We start from the raw sequence: 21988 nt of genomic DNA, 5'->3' as shown, positions 1-21988 counted from the left end.
AAAATTAAAGCATATGATTATTTTGTAAGGATTAGCAAGAAGCTGGAAGGTGGTCTAAGAGAGTAAATCCTCAATATCCTATCAGGAAGCAGAGAATGCAATATGTATAGGTATATTATTTAGCAACATGAAGGGAACAAACAGAAAATAGTTTAAAATAGTTGCTTGTTGGCCTGGCGTGGTGGCTCACACCTGTAATCCCGGCACTTTGGGAGGCCAAGGCAGGCAGATCACGAGGTCAGGAGATCCAGACCATCTTGGCTAACACGGTGAAACCCCGTCTCTACTAAAAATACAAAAAATTAGCCGGGCGCAGTGGTAGGTGCCTGTAGTCCCAGCTACTCAGGAGGCTGAGGCAGGAGAATGGCGTGAACCCGGGAGGCGGAGCTTGCAGTGAGCCGAGATAGCGCCACTGCAGTCCCGCCTGGGCGAAAGAGAATAGCTCCGTCTCAAAAAAAAAAAAAAAAAAAAGTTCCTTGTACAGAATCTGCAGTGGGAATGGGAAATAGTGAAAAAACTGATTTCCCTCATTTTAAGCCTTTTTTGCTCTACCTTACTTTTTAACATGTATATATATATCTGTTAATAAATATTTTAAATATATTTAAATAAACAGATTCAAAGCATGAGATGACAGATGTGTTGCAATTATAACCACCTTCAACTTGGTGATCAAACTAAATGAAGGCTAAGACATTCAACACTGAGAGAGAGCCTACTTCTTAGTCTTATTTGTCATATCTATAATTTTTCTTAGAGCAATTTACAACCAAAGAAGAAAAAGGTACAGAGAGTTCATGTTTACTCTGAGAAAGCATTGGCTTTTAAAGTCAATTTCTGCCTATAGTGGCATTCCAGTACAGCACAAATGAAAGAAAATTAATAATTAAAAATATTTTTAAATGTGATTACATATATATATGAACATTATTCAGCTTTAAAAAAGAATAAAATTCTTTTATTTGCAACAACATGAATGTACCTAGAAGACATCATTTACGCAAAATAAGCCAGGCACAGAAAGATAAATACCTGATGATCTCACCTATATGCAATCTTAAAAAATCGAACTCATAAAAGTAGAGAGCAGAATGGTGGTTACCAGGGGCTGGGGGGTTGAAGGAGAATGGGAAGATGTTGTCAAAGGGTAAAAAGTTTCAGTAAGACAGGAGGAATTAATTCTGGAGATCTATTGTATAACACGGTGACTATAGTTAATAACAATGTACTGTGTGCTTGAAAATGCTAAGAGGGTAGATTATAAATGTCCTCACCACAAAGAAAATGTGAAGTGATGGGTATGTGAATTAACTTGATTTAATCATTCCACAATGTATATGTATATCAAAACATCGCGTTGAACTCCATAATTAATTAATCATTCCACAATGTATACGTATATCAACACATCGCGTTGAACTCCATCGCGTTGAACTCCATAATTTTATACAATAAAAAAAATAAGAACTCTTCAGAGTTACTCTGCCAGTGTAACATTTCCAATTACTACTAGTAAAATTCTTGGTTTGTATGAATCAGGAAATTGCTTGAATATGGGAGGGTCAAGACTTGGTCTCTTTGAGGATTGTGATTATGGCGTGATGACTTCTAGGAGCTCAAAAAAACCTGTATTGAATTGAGTTGAATGTGAGTGAAGGTCCTGGCAATGTTTTATTCTAGAATATAAAGCAAGCAGTAGCAAGAATAGCAGACAAATCTCTCTTAAAATCTGCCTATTTCCCCTTCATTTCATCTTATTTCTTTGTGCCCTAAATATTCTTAACTTGAAAATCACATATCTACTGTAAATTTTAAACACCTATTCTTTAGAAAGAAGCAGAAGTATATTATTGGATTTTTGTATTTAATTTTGAAAATGTATTTTTTCTATGGCAACAAATTTTTAAATTTTACCTTAATAAATTCTCCATGTGTAGTTTTTATTAACTATGTATGTCCGCAGTGCAAAATTTAGTGAGCCAAATCTCAAAATGTGCTCATGAACATTGCCTAACATACTGGTTCCTTCTGTGATGGAGAACTAATTAAAGAGTGTATTTAAATACCTCTAAAACATTTTATTTTACATGTAGTTCAAATGCATTATTGAAAGTTAGAAAATAATAAAAATACTAAAAAGGTTTTATGTAATCTTATCTATTCTACATAATATTCCTATCTGTGATATTTATAACAATTATATTAATAAATTTATATTGATTCTAACATTCTGAGATTGTTGATAATCATTATTAAATTAATAATATTATGTTTTGCTGCCAGATATTTATCTGTGTAAAAAATATGTAAAACGGCCGGGGGCAGTGGCTCACGCCTGTAATCCTAGCACTTCGGGAGGCCAAGGTGGGCAGATCACCTGAGGTCAGGAGTTTAAGCCTGGCCAACATGGTGAAAACTCATCTCTACTAAAAATACAAAAAAATTAGCTGGGCATGGTGGCAGGCACCTGTAATCCCAGCTACTTGGGAGGCTGAGGCAGGAGAATCTTGAACCCAGGGGGCGGAGGTTGCAGTGAGCCAAGATCTCGTCATTGCACTCCAGCCTGGGCAACAAGAGCGAAAGAAACTTCGTCAAAAAAAAAAAAAAAAAAAAGTAAAACATATATAGATAGATCTGAATAAAATATATAAATAAATTATGCTTTTCACACCAATAGAAGCATACCTTTCTGTAACCTTTTTCACGTGCCAATGTATCGTTAACACAATTCATTTTCTTGCCAATCAGTATAGATCTGCATCATTTTCCCAGCAGCTGCGTAGGTTCTGATATGCTGATATACATTATTCAGCCAATATCTTGATGTTGGACATATATGCTATCTACAATTTGTGACTAATACAAACATATATAAACAAAAACTAAGCCACATACATATGCATACATATTTGAGCACATATATTCTTATTTCTTTAGCATACATTGTCTATAAGTGAAACTATTGGGTCAAAAGATCTGCACAATTCCAAGTCTTTTGATGTACATGCATCTGATTTTCCTTTGGGAAAATTGGTGCTAGTTTACATCACACCAGCAATTAGGGAAATGCCTTTTCATTTACATATTTTACAATATCAGATATTATTATTCTTTTTATCACTGCCACTCTGTTTGGTAAAAGATATTTAACTTACATTTCTTTGCTTATTACTGAGTTTCAACTTCTTTTTTCCTAGTGTTTATATTGTTTCTCTTGTGAATTGCCTGTTCATCCTCATTGTGTACTATTATTAGGGTGTGGAAAACTTTTAAGAAAGTTCCAACTTTTCTGTTATAAATAACATTTTATTTTCTAATAAATCTAGATTTTGAACTAGGTTTTGGCAAGTTATGAACATTCACATGCAGAAGACGCACTATTGTTTTTCATTGACAAGGCTTGCCAATGACAAACTGTTTTTTAGTCTCATGATAAACTGTTTCTTAGTCTTGTAATAGTACAAAACTATGCTGAAATGTTATATTTTGTTTGCCATAGAAACAAGGACAGAGAGACAGACATATCTATTAAAGATTAGGATGATGAATTACATTTCTTTTCTTATGATAATGCTGTTTTTAAGGGCTTATAATTTTAAAATAGATCATCTCAGTGACCCTAAAAAGCCTTTTTTCCAATATATTTATTCAAATGCTTAACCATATTTCCTCAATTATCAGTGTTCACTGGTTTTAAATTATTCTCAAATAGCAACATTTGCTAAACTTTGGTGGCAAATGTTGATACACATAGTGGTTTTTAATGTTTATTCTTCCTAAGGATAATATTTTTCTCTCCTATTCTTTCACCCTTCCCTTCTGTCATTGTATTTCTTCACTAGTTTACTTAAATGATATTGGTGCACCATGATCACAGGAAAAGCACATTGACTTAAAAAAATACAAGATAGCCTTGCAGTGGATTGAAAGGTGGCTTCCCTCAAAAGATGTGTTCATGTCAACCCCCTGGAACTTTAAATGTCACCTTATTTGAGGGAGAAAAAAAGTCTTTCCAAATGTAATTAAATTGAGGACCTTGAGATAAGCTAATCTTCCCGGATTATCTGGGCTCTAAATCCAATGAGAAATGCCCTTATAAAAGACACAGAGAAGAGCTACACACAGACGGAAGAGCAAAAGGCAGTGTGACCACATAGGCAGAGATTGGAGTGATGCAGCCAAGAAATACCAAGGAATGCTGACAGCCACTGCAAGCTGAAAAACATAAAGAATAGAATCTCCTCAAGAGCCTCTAGAGGAATTGTGGCCCTTGAGCTCAGACTTCTGGTCTCCAGAAACATGAGAGAATAAATTTCTGTTATTTTAAGTCATCCAATTTGCAGTAATTTGTTACAGCAGCCACAGGAAACTAATACAACACTAACATTGAAAATCTCACCCATTAAAATGGAATCTTCCTAATTCTGGAAACATAATTAGGATTACTTTAATTAATTTGATTATTTCTATCTTGGCAATGTGTGGTATCCAATACAGTGGTAAAAGAATACATACTGGAGTATAAAACTACCTTAATGCAAGCTCCAACTCCAGCTCTTACTACCTGGCTTACTTAGGACAATTATATTAGCTTTTCTGAGACTCGGCTTCATCATCTAAAAAATGGTGATAATAATGGTACCTACTTCATAAGGGTTGTTGTAAAGATTAAATGAGTTATATATTTAAATTGCTTAGATCTTTCTAATAACCTGGCACATAGACATAATTAAGTATTCACTGTAATGAGCATTTTTACATTTGTAAACAATTCCATATATACTGTATGGATTTTCTAGGGTCGTTATAACAAAGTACCACAAACTGATTGGCTTAAAAACATAAATGTATTGTCTCACAGTTTTGGAAGGTAAAATCTGAAATCAAGAGGTCAGCAGTTTTGTTGCAATCGAGGGCTGTGAGGGCAAGATCTGTTCCAGGCTTCTCTCATTGGCTTATAGATGGCCATCTTCTCCTGTATCTCTTTTCATCTTCCCTCTTTGTATGTCCATCTCTGTCTGTACATTTCCCCTTTTTGTGAAGACAACAGTTACACTGCATTAGAACCCACCCTAGAGATCTCTTTTTAATTTGATTACCCTGTAAAGGTCCTATCTCCAAATGAGGTCACATTCTGTGATACTGGGGACTATGATTCCAACATGTCACTTTTGGGGCAATAAAATTCAATTGATAGCATAACTACAGAATTCCACTCCAGTAAATACTGCCCTCTTTGGCTTCCCTTGCCTTATATTCTTACCAAATGGAAATACATGGCATAATATTTAGAAATAGGAAGCTTGAACAGAAAACGTACTACATATGTTAGTGGGAGAAAGGTGAAGCAATTGTATGAAGGAGTTGGTAAACTGTGGGTCAATAAAAATGGAGTTAGCTATTCACCTTTTTCGTATATGTTTACTTTTTCTTTAAAAAGTAGAATTAAAAAGAGAAGCCTCCTGTCAACTAACAAGAAAAATAACCCGCTAATATCATAATGACAGGACCAAATTCACACATAACAATATTAACTTTAAATGAAAATGGGCTAAAAGCTCCAATTAAAAGACACAGACTGGCAAATTAGAAAAAGAGTCAAGACTCATCACTGTGCTGTATTCAGGAAACCCACCTCACACGCAGAGACACATGTAGGCTCAAAATAAAGGGATGGAGGAAGCTCTACTAAGCAAATGGAAAACAAAAAAAGGCAGGGGTTGCAATCCTAGTCTCTGATAAAACAGACTTTAAACCAACAAAGATCAAAAGAGACAAAGAAGGCCATTACATAATGGTAAAGGGATCAATTCAACAAGAAGAACTAACTATCCTAAATATATATGCACCCAATACACGAGCACCCAGATTCACAAAGCAAGTCCTCAGTGACCTACAAAGAGACTTAGACTCCCACATAATAATAATGGGAGACTTCAACACCCCACTGTCAACATTAGACAGATCAATGAGACAGAAAGTTAACGAGGATACCCAGGAATTGAACTCAGCTCTGCACGAAGCGGACCTAATAGACATCTACAGAACTCTCCACCCCAGATCAACAGAATATACATTTTTTTCAGCACCACACCACACCTATTCCAAAATTGACCACATAGTTGGAAGTAAAGCACTCCTCAGCAAATGTAAAAGAACAGAAATGATAACAAACTGTCTCTCAGACCACAGTGCAATCAAACTAGAACTCAGGATTAAGAAACTCACTCAAAACTGCTCAACTACATGGAAACTGAACAATCTGCTCCTGAATGACTACTGGGTATATAACAAAATGAAGGCAGAAATAAAGATGTTCTTTGAAACCAATGAGAACAAAGACACAACATATCAGAATCTCGGGGACACATTCAAAGCAGTGTGTAGAGGGAAATTTATAGCACTAAATGCCCACAAGAGAAAGCAGGAAAGATCCAAAATTGACACCCTAACATCACAATTAAAAGAACTAGAAAAGCAAGAGCAAACACATTCAAAAGCTAGCAGAAGGCAAGAAATAACTAAAATCAGAGCAGAACTGAAGGAAATAGGGACACAAAAAGCCCTTCAAAAAATTAATGAATCCAGGTGCTGGTTTTTCAAAAAGATCAACAAAATTGATAGACCGCCAGCAAGACTAATAAGGAAGAAAAGAGAGAAGAATCAAATAGACGCAATAAAAAATGATAAAGGGGATATCACCACCGATCCCACAGAAATACAAACTAACATCAGAGAATACTACAAACACCTCTACGCAAATAAATTAGAAAATCTAGAAGAAATGGATAAATTCCTTGACACAGACACCCTCCCAAGACTACACCAGGAAGAAGGTGAATCTCTGAATAGACCAATAAAAGGCTCTGAAACTGTGGCAATAATCAATAGCTTACCAACCAAAAAAAGTCCAGGACCAGATGGATTCACAGCCAAATTCTACCAGAAGTACAAGGAGGAGCTGGTACCATTCCTTCTGAAACTATTCCAATCAATAGATAAAGAGGGAATCCTCCCTAAATCATTTTATGAGGCCAGCATCATCCTGATACCAAAGCCAGGCAGAGACACAACCAAAAAGAATTTTAGACCAATATCCTTGACGAACATTGATGCAAAAATCCTCAATAAAATAGTGACAAACCGAATCCAGCAGCACATCAAAAAGCTTATACACCATGATCAAGTGGGCTTCATCCCTGGGATGCAAGGGTGGTTCAACATAAGCAAATCAATAAATGTAATCTAGCATATAAACACAACCAAAGATAAAAACCACATGATTATCTCAATAGATGCAGAAAAGGCCTTTGACAAAATTCAACAATGCTTCATGCTAAAACTCTCAATAAATTAGGTATTGATGGACGTATCTCAAAATAATAAGAGCTATCTATGACACACCCACAGCCAATATCATACTGAATGGGCAAAAACTGGAAGCATTCCCTTTGAAAGCTGACACAAGACAGGGATGCCCTCTCTCATCACTCCTATTCAACAAAGTGTTGGAAGTTCTGGCCAGGGCAATCAGGCAGGAGAAGGAAATAAAGGGTATTCAACTAGGAAAAGAGGAAGTCAAATTGTCCCTGTTTGCAAATGACATGATTGTATATCTAGAAAACCCCATTGTTTCAGCCCAAAATCTCCTTAAGCTGATAAGTAACTTCAGCAAAGTCTCAGGATACAAAATCAATGTACGAAAATCACAAGCATTCTTATACACCAATAACAGACAAACAGAGAGCCAAATCATGAGTGAACTGCCATTCACAATTCCTTCAAAGAGAATAAAATACCTAGGAATCCAACTTACAAGGGATGTGAAGGACCTCTTCAAGGAGAACTACAAACCACTGCTCAATGAAATAAAAGAGGATACAAACAAATCGAAGAACATTCCATGCTCATGGATAGGAAGAATCAATATCATGAAAATGGCCATACTGCCCAAGGTAATTTACAGATTCAATGCCATCCCCATCAAGCTACAAATGACTTTCTTCACAGAATTGGAAAAACTACTTTAAAGTTCATATGGAACCAAAAAAGAGTCCGCATTGCCAAGTCAATCCTAAGCCAAAAGAACAAAGCCAGAGGCATCACGCTACCTGACTTCAAACTGTACTACAAGGCCACAGTAAGCAAAACAGCATGGTACTGGTACCACAACAGAGATATAGATCAATGGAACAGAACAGAGCCCTCAGAAATAATGCCACATATCTACAACCATCCGATCTTGGACAAACCTGACAAAAACAAGCAATGGGGAAAGGATTCCCTATTTAATAAATGGTGCTGGGAAAACTGGCTAGCCATATGTAGAAAGCTGAAACTGGATCCCTTCCTTACACCTTTTACAAAAATTAATCCAAGATGGATTAAAGACTTACATGTTAGACCTAAAACCATAAAAGCCCTAGAAGAAAACCTAGGCAATACCATTCAGGACATAGGCATGGGCAAGGACTTCATGTCTAAAACACCAAAAGCAATAGCAACAAAAGCCAAAATTGACAAGTGAGATCTAATTAAACTAAAGAGCTTCTGCACAGCAAAAGAAACTACCATCAGAGTGAACAGGCAACCTACAAAATGGGAGAAAATTTTCACAACCTACTCATCTGACAAAGGGCTAATATCCAGAATCTACAATGAACTCAAACAAATTTACATAAAAAAAACAAACAACCCCATCAAAAAGTGGGTGAAGGATATGAACAGACACTTCTCAAAACAAGACGTTTATGCAGTCAAAAAACACATGAAAAAATGCTCTTCATCACTGGCCATCAGAGAAATGCAAATCAAAACCACAATGAGATACCATCTCATACCAGTTAGAATGGCGATCATTAAAAAGTCAGGCAACAACAGGTGCTGGAGAGGATGTGGAGAAATAGGAACACTTTTACACTGTTGGTGGGACTGTAAACTAGTTCAACCATTGTGGAAGTCAGTGTGGTGATTCCTCAGCGATCTAGAACTAGAAATACCATTTGACACAGCCATCCCATTACTGGGTATATATCCAAAGGATTGTAAATCACGCTGCTATAAAGACACACGCACGTGTATGTTTATTGTGGCACTATTCACAATAGCAAAGACTTGGAACCAACCCAAATGTCCAACAACGATAGACTGGACTAAGAAAATGTGGCACATGTACACCATGGAATACTATGCAGCCATAAAAAATGATGAGTTCATGTCCTTTGTAGGGCATGGATGAAACTGGAAACCATCATTCTCAGCAACTATCGCAAGGACAAAAATCAAACACCTCATGTTCTCACTCATAGGTGAGAATTGAACAATGAGAACACATGGACACAGGAAGGGGAACATCACACTCCAGGTACTGTTGTGGGGTGGGGGCAGGGGGGAGGGATAGCATTAGGAGATATATCTAATGTTATATGACGAGTTAATGGGTGCAGCACACCAACATGGCTCATGTGTACATATGTAACAAACCAGCACGTTGTGCACATGTACCCTAAAACTTAAAGTATAATAATAATAAAAAAATTTTAAAAAGAGAAGCCTCCCATAATTATTTTTCTATTTAGAATTTCTTCAAGAAATTTTTTGAAAATGTTGTTTAATATTACTCACAAGAAGCAGTTTTAGAAACATAGCTTTTTCAGCAAAAAATTTTATAAGCAATAAAAAGCAAAACATATATTTCATTTTTTTGTTTCTACTTTAGCACAAAAGGCTATATTTCAGAGCAATAAAAATAGCAATTTCCAACTTCCATATATAATCTGTCAGGCATATAAAGAGAGATCTCTGGGAAAGATTGATATGATAAAATGCTCTTCTGTAAAACCCAGGTTGAAAAGTACTCTTGTTCATTCCAAGAGAAGTTGGAAAATTATTCAAAGAAACACGTAGCAAAAATAATTCACCTCTATTAAGGGGTAAATTAGATACTTTAATAAGTGTTCAACCCATACATTTTCGTCCTTTAACCTCACTCAACACCTTGACTCCCATATATATATATATATAGCTAGTATTTACAAAAGCTGTTGAGACAAAGAAATGCTCTAATCTCTATAAAGGCATTTCCCTCTATGAACAAACGTCTTACAGTAATTGCAGTTGAAACAGCCAAAACTCCACACCTTATGACTAAACATCAATACATATATTTTTAACAAATATTTATTTTTAAATTGTCTTTGAGCTCCTACTATGTGCAAGACCTCACATTATTAAAAGGGCACAGTTTTTCTTTTTCCAACACATGAATAAAAAGTTTGTTTTTTAAATATTTGGCAGAGTATCCAGCCTTAATGATTTATTTAGCAAGTTAGCATAGTACAGTAATTGGCATTCTTACTGACTGATCAAAAAAGCACAGTTGAAAAATTAAAATCATCTAAGGCTCAGGAGACTGGGACAGTAGACAGCTGCTTAACTAAAATTGTCATTCTCCAGCCTCCAGAGACCTTATGTAGGATGTCTACACAGTGGAGTCCCTCTCACTAAAAATCTTTCCTATTGAAAGCTATACTCAGTGGCCAGCACTATGAGAGTTATTTGTTTAATTATAATGTGTTATAAAATCTCCAGGGTTTATTAAAATTCATGTCTTATACAAGAAGTGTTTACCACCAGGAACCAATAGGGACTCAGTGAAAATAGGCACTACTAAAATAAATTTATAATTTTCTTGGCATAGATCATGGTATTTGTAGATCAGGAACTCAAAAATGTAATGCATCTCAATTTAAAAAATATGTTGAACAAGTGCCTTAATATGGGGGAAATTAAAAAATATGTATTGGACAATAGTATAGTTGGTTGAACTAGCTAAACAACTATGTACAGAAAGACAGTCAATTAGAGGAATGAGGCTAGCTCTGACGTGGAAAAGAAGAAGTCTTTGATGACAGTCTACTGGATTCTCCACTAAGCCTTGTTCTTGTTAAAATCAATGTCTTTTTTGGGGGAGGATGGAGATGGAGTGTCGCTCCGTCGCCCAGGTTGGAGTGCAGTGGCACAAACTCAGCTCACTGCAACCTCCATCTCCTGGGTTCAAGCAATTCTCCTGCCTCAGCCTCCCGACTAGCTGGAACTAGAGGCACACGCCCAGCTCACTGCAACCTCCATCTCCTGGGTTCAAGCAATTCTCCTGCCTCAGCCTCCCGACTAGCTGGAACTACAGGCACACGCCACCACGCCTGGCTAATTTTTTGTATTTTAGTAGAGATGGGGTTTCACCATGTTGCCTAGGCTGGTCTCGAACTCCTGAGCTCAGACAATCTGCCTGTCTTGGCCTCCCAAAGTGCTAGAATTACAGGCATAAGCCACCGTGCCCAGCCTAAAATCAATGTCACTGACATTATAGATAATGTGTAACTCAAATTTGAAGACAGCAAACAGTTTGAAAAGATAGGCAATAACCTGGAAAACAGGAAAAAGACTCAGATATTGGAGATGTATACCTGAGTACACTAAATAAGAATTAAATATGTATATTTCTCTTTAAATTGTAAAGGCTGTGAACAAGATTGTTGTTATTATTGCATGAACAAATAAATGAATGCCATATTAGACTGCATCAATGAGTACTGGGTATCTTCAGAGATTTGTATTCATCTGGAATAGGTGTAGAGGATGAGTTTTTTTCAGTGGCATATGGACTTGATACTATGCCCTAAAAAACAGTTGAAGTGAGTTGTACCCTAGAGAAGTAAAGATAGTACAAATCTGCCTTTATAAAGTTAAAGATTTTAAATAGATTAGGCAATTGACTTTTTTCTTTGTGGACCCTGAGAAGAGAATTACAAATAGACTTCAACTTGATATCAAGATCCTTCTATGTGTCAAAATCTATAATTTACATGGCAGTAGTATTTATCTGTGTCTTGTTCATCTCTGTATGCCAAATGCCTAAAAAATGCCTGGTAAACGAAAAGTGCTCAGTAAATACTATTGAGTGAGAATTTAGTAAGTTCCATGTCTGTAGGATCTAAAGTATAGATTAGATAATCCCCTAGCAGGACATTTGTGCACTCAGTTAATAAGGGATAGAGCGACTGTTTTCCTATTTTTATTTTTTGTTTTCTTTTTAGGAGTTGACACTTTTTTTTCATAAGAATTCTTACATAAAAACCCAAGATATAAAACAGATAATGTCAAAGAAACTTTGTTGAACTGGGTGTAGGTTGTAGAAACCTAGACCTACAACATAGACCCAGTTCAACGAAGTTTCTCTGATTTTATCTGTTTTATATCTTAGGTTTTTATGTAAAAAAAAAATTGTCTGTTTTATATCTTGGGTTTAACATCAGAATGTTATACAAACTTTCATTGCTGAATTCCTTCATAAGTAAAATGAAATAACATTAGCTTATCATTGATATTCTGTTTGAATCTAAAAACCCATAATGCAAATAAATATTTAAAATACAGTGTATGTTAGATGTCATATTAGAAGTAAAAATGCAGAAAGTGACAGATGGTCACTGAGTGCCTACGATATACCAGACTTCATATTAGGTTATTTTTGTTTGATAATTTTAAGGTTTCAATTCAAGAAAGAATTACTTCTGATTAGGTTAAAAAGATTATTTCATGGAGGAGATGGAATTTGACTTAAATGTAAAAAGGCTTCGATAAGTAAAAAAATGAAAGAGCATTATAGGCAATAAGCTTAATTTCTTTGTTTTTTTAATAGAACTATAATAAAGTAACTTTGTGACAAAATTCCAAAAATCTACAGTCATTACTTTTTATTCATTTAGAACAATTCTGAGTATCAAGAAAATAATTGATATTAAAAACAAATCCCTCATCATTTGCAGTGGGAAAAATCAACAGCATGTGCCTCCTGATGTAATCTACCAAGAAAAACATAACATCACTTTTGCACTTCCTGCCAGAAGCACATAACCTGAGTCTAATCATGAGAAAATATTGACAAACTCAAATTGAGGGCTATTTAAAAACATAAGGAATCTGTATTATTTCAGTGTCAATGCCGTGAAACACAAAGAGTTAGAAACAGTTCCTGATTAAAAGAGACTAAAGAAGAGATGGAGTAAGGTGGCCAAATAGAACCCTCCAGTGATCTTCCCCTCTGCCTCTTCAGGAACACCAAATTGAACAACTGTCCACACAAAAAGACACCTTCATAGGAGCCAAAAATCAGGTGAGTGATCACAGTACCTGGTTTTAACATCATAGCAAGGAAAAAGGCTCTGAGGAGGATGGGAAAGACAGTCTTGAATTGTTGACACCACCCCTCTCATATGCCCTGGCAGTGGCCATCTGGCACAGAGAGGATTCTGTGTGCTTGCAGAAGGGAGAGCACAGTGATTGTGGGACTTTGTGTTGGAACTCAGTTGTAGTCTTGTCACAGCAGAAAGCAACACAGGGCAGAATTCAGCGAGCACCTGTGGAGGGAGCATTTAAACCAGCCCTAGCCAGAGGGGACTGTCCATCTCAACAGGAGCCAAAAATCAGGTGAGTGATCACAGTACCTGGTTGTAACATCATAGCAAGGAAAAAAGCTCTGAAGAGGATGAACTCTGATGAGTTCTGGCTAGCCTCAATACTGTGGGCTAAAGGGCTCTGGGGTCCTAAATAAATTGAAAGGCAGTCTAGACCATAAGGACTGCAAAACTGGGCAAATCCTGGTGCTGTGCTGGGTTTGGAGCCAATGGACTTGGGGTACATAAAACCTAATGAGACATCAGTTGGGGTGGCCAAGGGAGTGATTGCATCACCCCTCCCTCAACTCCAGGCAGTGCAGCTCACAACTTCAGGAGAAATTCCTTCTACCTGAAGAAAAGAGAGGAAAGTATAAAAAGGACATTGTCTTGCAACTTGGATACCAGCTTGGCCACAGTAAAATAAAGTACCAAGCAGAGTCCTGAAGTCCCCATTCCAGGCCCTAGCTCTCAGACAACATTTCTAGACACACCCTAGGCCAGAAGGGAACCCGCTGCCCAGAATGAAAGAACCTAGTCCTGGCAGGATTCACCAGCCACTCACTAAAGAGCCCTTGGGCTTTGAATAAACATCAGTGGTAGCCAGACAGTACTCATCATGGGCCTTTGGCGAGACCCAATACTGTGCTGGCTTCAGATGTGACCCAGCACATTCCCAGCTGTGGTGGCCATGGGGGAAGATTCCTTCTGCTTGAGAAAAGGAGAGTAAAGAGTAAAGGGGACTCTGTCTTGCAAGTTAAGCACAAGCTCAGCCACAGTAAAATAAAGCACCCAGTACATACCTAGATTTCCTGACTCCAGGCCCTAGTTATCAGACAGTGCTTTTAAACCCACCCTGGGCCAGAAGGGAACCCACTTTCCTGAAGGGAAAAACACAAGCCTGGCTGAATTCACCACTTGCTGAATAAAGAGCCCTTGGGCCATCAGTGGAAACCAGGCAATAGTCACCACAGACCTTGGGCAAAACCCAGTACTATGCTTGCTGCAGGTCTGATCCAGACACGTGGAACCAATCCTGGAGTAACAGAGACATGTGACCTTTCAGAGAATTCAAAACATCTGTTTTAAGGAAGTACAATGAAATTCAAGATAATGCAGAGAAGAAATTCAGAATCTTAACAGATAAATGTAACAAAGAGGTTGAAATAATTTTAAGAAACCAAGCAGAAATTCTGAGGCTGAAAAATTCAATTCACATACTAAAGAATGCATCAGAGTCTTTTAACAGCAGAATTGATCAGGCGAAAGAAAGGGTTAGTGAGCTTCAAACAGACTATCTGAAAATAGTCAGAGGAGACCAAAGAAAAAAAGAGTAAAAAACAATGACACACAACTACAAGACCTAGAAAAGAGCCTCAAAAAGGCAAATGTAAGAGTTATTGGCAATAAAGAGAAATTAGAGAGAGATATCAGGATAGAAAACTTATTAAAAGGGATAAAAGCAGAGAGCTTCCCAACCTTATAGAAAGATATTAATATTCAAGTACAAGAAGGTTATATAACACTAAGCAAGCAGATTTAATCCAAGTAAGACTACCTCAAGACATTTAATAATCAAACTTCCAAAGGTCAAGGATGAAGAAAGGATCCTAAAGGTAACGAAAGAAAAGAAATAAATAACATACAAAGGAGCTCCAATATGTCTGGTGGCAGCTTTCTCAGTGGAAACATTACATGCTAGGAAAGAGTGGGAATATATATTTAAAGTGATTAAGGAAAAAAAATGTTATCCTAGAATAGCGTATTCAGTGAAAATATCATTCAAATATGAAATGCAAATAAAGCCTTTCCCGGACAAACAAAAGCTAAGGATGTCTTCAATACCAGATCTGTCCCACTAAAGGGAGTTCTTCAATCTGAAAGAAAAAGACATTAACAGGCAATAAGAAATCATGTGAAGATAAAAAAACTCACTGATAAGTAAGTAACACTAATAAGTATACAGAAAAGCACAGACTATTATAACACCCTAATTGTGGAGTGTGAACTACTCATATCTTCAGCAGAAAAACTAAAAGACAAACCAATCAAAAATAATAACTATAACAACTTTTCAACACATAGACATTATATATATATGAGATAAAAATAGAAAAAAACAAAAAGTTAACAAACAGGGGCAGGGGTGGAATGAAGTTAAGATGTAAAGTTGTTATTTACTTTTCTCTTTGCTTATTTGTTGTTTCTACAATTAACACCAGTTAGTGTTAAGTTGTCATCAGTTTAAAGTAATGGGTTATTAGATGTTATTTGCAAGCCCCATGGTAACCTCAAATCAAAAAATCCACAACAGATACACAAAAAGTAAAGAGTAAGAAATTAAAACATAGCACCAGGGAAAATTACTTTCACAAAAAGGAAACCAGGAAAGTAAGAAGAAAGGAAAACAAGGCCACAAAACAAAAAGGAAACAAATAAGAAAATGTTAATAGTAAGCCCTTATCAATAATAACCCTGAATGTAAATGGACTAATCGCCCCAATCTAAAAACATAAAGAATGGCAAAAGATATTTCATGCAAATGGATATAAGTAAATATAAGCAGGAGTCACTATACTTATATCACACAAAGTAGGTTGCAAGACAAAGACCATAAAAAGAGACAAAGTCATTATATAATGATAAAGGGGTCAATTCATCAGGAGAATATGACAATTATAAATATATATGTGGCCAGGCACAGTGGCTCATGCCTATAATCCCAGCACTTTGGAAGGCTGAGGTGGGTGGGTCTCCTGAGGTCAGGAGTTTGAGACTAGCCTAGCTAACATGGCGAAATGCCATCTCTACCAAAAAAAGAAAAAAATATATAAAAATTAGCCGGGCGTGGTGGCAGTTGCCTGTAATCCCAGCTACTCAGGAGGCTGAGGCAGGAGAATTGCTTGAACTCAGGGGGCGGAGGTTGCAGTGAGCCAAGATCGTGCCACTGCACTCCAGCCTGGGCAGCATAAGACTCCTTCTCAAAAAAATTATAATAAAAAAATAAATATGCACCCAGCACTGGAGCACTCAGATATATAAAACAAACATTATTAGAACAAAAAAAAGGGATAGATTCTAATATGAAAATAACTTGAGACTTCAACACCCCGCTTTCTACATTGAACAAATATTCCAGACAAAAAATCAACAAAGAAACATTGAACTCAATTTGTACTATAGACAAAATGGATTTAATAGATATTTACAGAACATTTCATCCAATGGCTACAGAATACATTTTTTTCTTCAACACATGAAACAATCTCAAGTATAGATCATACATTAGGCCAAAAAACAAGTCCAAAAATTAAAAAAACATATACATCATATCAAGTATCTTCTCTGATCACAATGGAATAAAACTAGAAATCAGTAAAAAGAGAAACATTGAAAATCATAAAAACACATGGAAATTAAATAGCATACAACTAAATAATCAGTGAGTCAATTGAGAAATTAAGAAGGAAATTGAAACCTTTCTTGAAACAAATGAAAATGGAAACATATGATACCAAAACTTATGAAGTACAGCAAAGGCAGCACTAAGAGAAAAGGTTATAGCAATAAGTGCCTACAACAAATAAGTCAAAAAACTTCAAATAAATGATCTAGCAATGCATCTTAAAGAACTAAAAAAGCAAATGCAAATCAAACTGAAAATTAGTAAAAGAAATGATCAGAGTAGAAATAAATGAGACTGAAATGAAGAAAACAATATAAAAGATCTATGAAAAAAGTGGGGTTTTTTTTGAAAAGATAAAATTGACAAGGCTGTAGCCAGACTAACTTAGAAAAAAGAATACCCAAAAAAAAAAAAAAAACTAGAGATGAAAAAGGAGACGTTATAACAGATACTGCAGACATTCAAAGGATTATTAGAGACTACCATGAGCAACTACAGGCCAATAAACTAGAAAACCTAGAAGAAATGGATAAATTCCTATACACATACAATCTACCAAGATTGAACCATGAAGAAATCCAAAACCTGAATGGACAATTAAGAAGTATGAGATTGAAGCCATAGTAAAATGTCTCCAAGCAAGGAAAGCCTGGGACCCAGTACCTTTACTGCTAAATTTTACCAAACATTTAAAGAAGAGGCGGTTCCAAGATGGCTGAATAGGAACAGCTCCAGTCTACAGCTCCCAGCGTGAGCAATGCAGAAGACGGCTGATTTCTGCATTTCCAACTGATGCACTGGGTTCATCTCACTGGGGCTTGTCGGACAGTGGGCACAGGATAGTGGCTGCAGCACACTGAGTATGAGCCAAAGCAGGGCATGGCATTGCCTCGCCTGGGAAGCACAAGGGGTCAGGGAATTCCCTTTCATAGCCAAGCAAAGCTGTGACAGACGGAACCTGGAAAATAGGGTCACTCCCACGCTAATACTGTGCTTTTCCAATGGTCTTAGCAAACGGCACACCAGGAGATTATATCCTGCACCTGGCTCGGAGGGTCCCACACCCACAGAGCCTTGCTCATTGCTAACACAGCAGTCTGAGATCGAACTGCAAGGCGGAAGCAAGGACGGGGGAGGGGCGCTCGCCATTGCTCAGGCTTGAGTAGGTAAACAAAGCCACCAGGAAGCTTGAACTGGGTGCAGTCCATTGCAGCTCAAGGAGGCCTGCCTGCCTCTGTAGACTCCGCATCTGGGGCCAGGGTGTAGCTGAACAAAAGGCAGCAGAAACCTCTGCAGATTTAAACATTCGTGTCTGACAGCCTTGAAGAGAGTAGTGGTTCTCTCAGCACAGAGTTTGAGATCTGAGAATGGACAGACTGCCTCCTCAAGTGGGTCCCTGACCCCCGAGTAGCCTATCTGGGAGGCACCCTCCAGTAGGGGCAGACTGACACCTTACACAGCTGGGTACCCCTCTGAGACAAAACCTCCAGAGGAACGATCAGACAGCAACATTTGCTGTTCAGCAATATTTGCTGTTCTGCAGCCTCCGCTGCTGATACCCATGTAAAAAGGGTCTGGAGTGGACCTCCAGCAAACTCCAACAGACCTGCAGCTGAGGGTCCTGACTGTTAAAAGGAAAATTAACAAACAGAAGGGACATCCACACCAAAATCCCATCTGTACGTTACCATCATCAAAGACCAAAGGTAGATAAAACCACAAAGATGGGGAAAAAATGGAACAGAAAAACTGAAAATTCTAAAAACAGAGTGCCTCTCCTCCTCCAAAGGAACGCAGCTCCTCACCAGCAACAGAACAGAGAATTCCTTAAAGGACCTGATGGAGCTGAAAACCATGGCACGAGAACTACGTGACAAATGCACAAGTTTCAGTAGCCCATTCAATCAACTGGAAGAAAGGGTATCAGTGATTGAAGATCAAATAAATGAAATGAAGCAAGAAGAGAAGTTTAGAGAAAAAAGAATAGAAAGAAATGAACAAAGCCTCCAAGAAATATGGGACTAAGTGAAAAGACCAAATCTACGTCTCACTGGTGTACCTGAAAGTGACGGGGAGAATGGAACCAAGTTGGAAAACACTCTGCAGGATATTACCCAGGAGAACTTCCCCAACCTAGCAAGGCATGCCAACATTCAAATTCAGGAAATACAGAGAATGCCACAAAGATACTCCTCAAGAAGAGCAACCCCAGGACACATAATTGTCAGATTCACCAAAGTTGAAATGAAAGAAAAAATGTTAAGGGCAGCCAGAGAGAAAGGTCAGGTTACCCACAAAGGGAAGTCCATCAGACTAACAGTTGATCTCTTGGCAGAAACACTACAAGCCAGAAGAGAGTGGGGGTCAATATTCAACATTCTTAAAGAAAAGAATTTTCAACCCAGAATTTCATATCCAGCCAAATTAAGCTTCATAAGTGAAGGAGAAATAACATCCTTTACAGAAAAACAAATGCTGAGAGATTTTGTCACCACCAGGCCTGCCCCACAAGAGCTCCTGAAGGAAGCACTAAATATGGAAAGGATCAACCGGTACCAGCCACTGTAAAAACATGCCAAATTGTAAAGACCATCAATGATAGGAAGAAACTGCATCAACTAATGAGCAAAATAACCAGCTAACATCATAATGACAGGATCAAATTCACACATAATAATATTAACCTTAAATGTAATTGGGCTAAATGCTCCAATAAAAAGACACAGACTGGCAAATTGGACAAAGACTCAAGACCCATCAGTGTGCTCTACTCAGGAAACTCATCTCATGTGCAGAGACACACATAGGATCAAAATAAAGGGATGGAGGAAGATCTACCAAGCAAATGGAAAACAAAAAAAGGCAGGGGTTGCAATCCTAGTCTCTGATAAAACAGACTTTAAACCAACAAAGATCAAAAGAGACAAAGGAGGCCATTACATAATGGTAAAGGGATCAATTTGACAAGAAGAGCTAACTATCCTAAATATATACGCATCCAATACAGGAGCACCCAGATTCATAAAGCAAGTCCTTAGTGATCTACAAAGAGACTTAGACTCCCACACAATAATAATGGGAGATTTTAACACCCTACTGTCAACATTAGACAGATCAATGAGACAGAAAGTTAACAAGGATATGCAGGAATTGAATTCAGCTCTGCACCAAGCGGACCTAATAGACATCTACAAAACTCTCCACCCCTAGTCAACAGAATATACATTCTTCTCAGCACCACACCACACCTATTCCAAAACTGACCACATAGTTGGAGTAAAGCACCCCTCAGCAAAGGTAAAACAACAGAAATTATAACAAACTGTCTCTCAAACCACAGTGCATTCAAACTAGAACTCAGTTTTAAGAAACTCCTCAATACCACTCAACTACATGGAAACTGAACCACCTGCTCCTGAGTGACTACTGGGTACATAATGAAACGAAAGCAGAAATAAAGATGTTCTTTGAAACCGACCAGAACAAAGACACAACATACCAGAATCTCTAGGACACATTTAAAGCAGTGTGTAGTGGGAAATTTATAGCACTAAATGCCCACAAGAGAAAGCAGGAAAGATGTAAAATTGACACCATAACATCACAATTAAAAGAACTAGAGAAGCAAGAGCAAACATATTCAAAAGCTAGCAGAAGGCAAGAAATAACTAAAATCACTGCAGAACTGAAGGAGATAGAGACACAAAAAAACCCTTCAAGAAATCAATGAATCCAGGAGCTGATTTTTTGAAAAGATCAACAAAATTGATAGACTGCTAACAAGACTAACAAAGAAGAAAAAAGAATCAAATAGATGCAATAAAAAATGCTAAAGGGGATATCACCACCAATCCCACAGAAATACAAACATCAGACAACACTATAAACACCTCTATGCAAATAAACTAGAAAATCTAGAAGAAATGGAGAAATTCCTCGACACATACACCCTCCCAAGACTAAACCAGGAAGAAGTTGAATCTCTTAATAGACCAATAACAGGCTCTGGAATTGAGGCAATAATTAATAGCTTACCAACCAAAAAAGGCCAGGACCAGACAGATTCACAGCCAAATTCTACCAGAGGTACAAGGAGGAGCTGGTACCATTCCAATCAATAGAAAAAGAGGGAATCCTCCTTAAATCATTTTAAGAGGCCAGCGTCATCCTGATACCAAAGCCTGGCAGAGACACAACCAAAAAAGAGAATTTTAGACCAATATCCCTGATGAACATCGATACAAAAATCCTCAATAAGATACTGGAAAACTGAATCCAGCAGCACATCAAAAAGCTTATCCACCATGATCAAGTAGGCTTCATCCCTGGGATGCAGGGCTGGTTCAATGTATGCAAATCTAGAAATGTAATCCAGCATATAAACAGAACTAAAGACAAAAACCACATGATTATCTTAATAGATACAGAAAAGACCTTCGACAAAATTCAACAGCCCTTCAGTCTAAAAACTCTCAATAAATTAGGTATTGATGGGACATATCTGAAAATAATACGAGCTATTTATGACAAACCCACAGCCAATATCATACTGAATGGGCAAAAACTGTTAGCATTTCCTTTGAAAACTGGCACAAGATATGGATGCCCTCTCTCACCACCCCTATTCAACATAGTGTTGGAAGTTCCGGCCAGGACAATCAGGCAGGAGAAAGAAATAAAGGGTATTAAGTTAGGAAAAGAGAAAGTCAAATTGTCCCTGTTTGCAGATGACATGATTGTATATCTAGAAAACCCACTGTCTCAGCCCAAAACTCTCCACCCCCTAGCTTATCTCCTTAAGCTGATAAGCAACTTCAGCAAAGTCTCAGGATACAAAATCAATGTACAAAAATCACAAGCATTCTTGTACACCAATAACAGACAAACAGAGAGGCAAATAATGAGTGAACTCCCATTCACAATTGCTTCAGAGAAAAAAATACCTAGGAATCCAACTTACAAGGGATGTGAAGGATCTCGTCAAGGAGAACTACAAACCACTGCTCAACGAAATGAAAGAGAACACAAACAAATGGAAGAACATTCCATGCTCATGGATAGGAAGAATCAATATCATGAAAATGGCCATACTGCTCAAGGTAATTTATAGATTCAATGCCATCCCCAT

This window comes from Hylobates moloch, unplaced genomic scaffold (assembly GCF_009828535.3).
Source record: "Hylobates moloch isolate HMO894 unplaced genomic scaffold, HMol_V3 SCAFFOLD_2, whole genome shotgun sequence".
Lineage (NCBI taxonomy): Eukaryota > Metazoa > Chordata > Mammalia > Primates > Hylobatidae > Hylobates > Hylobates moloch.
Note: the sequence above shows the minus strand (reverse complement) of the source record.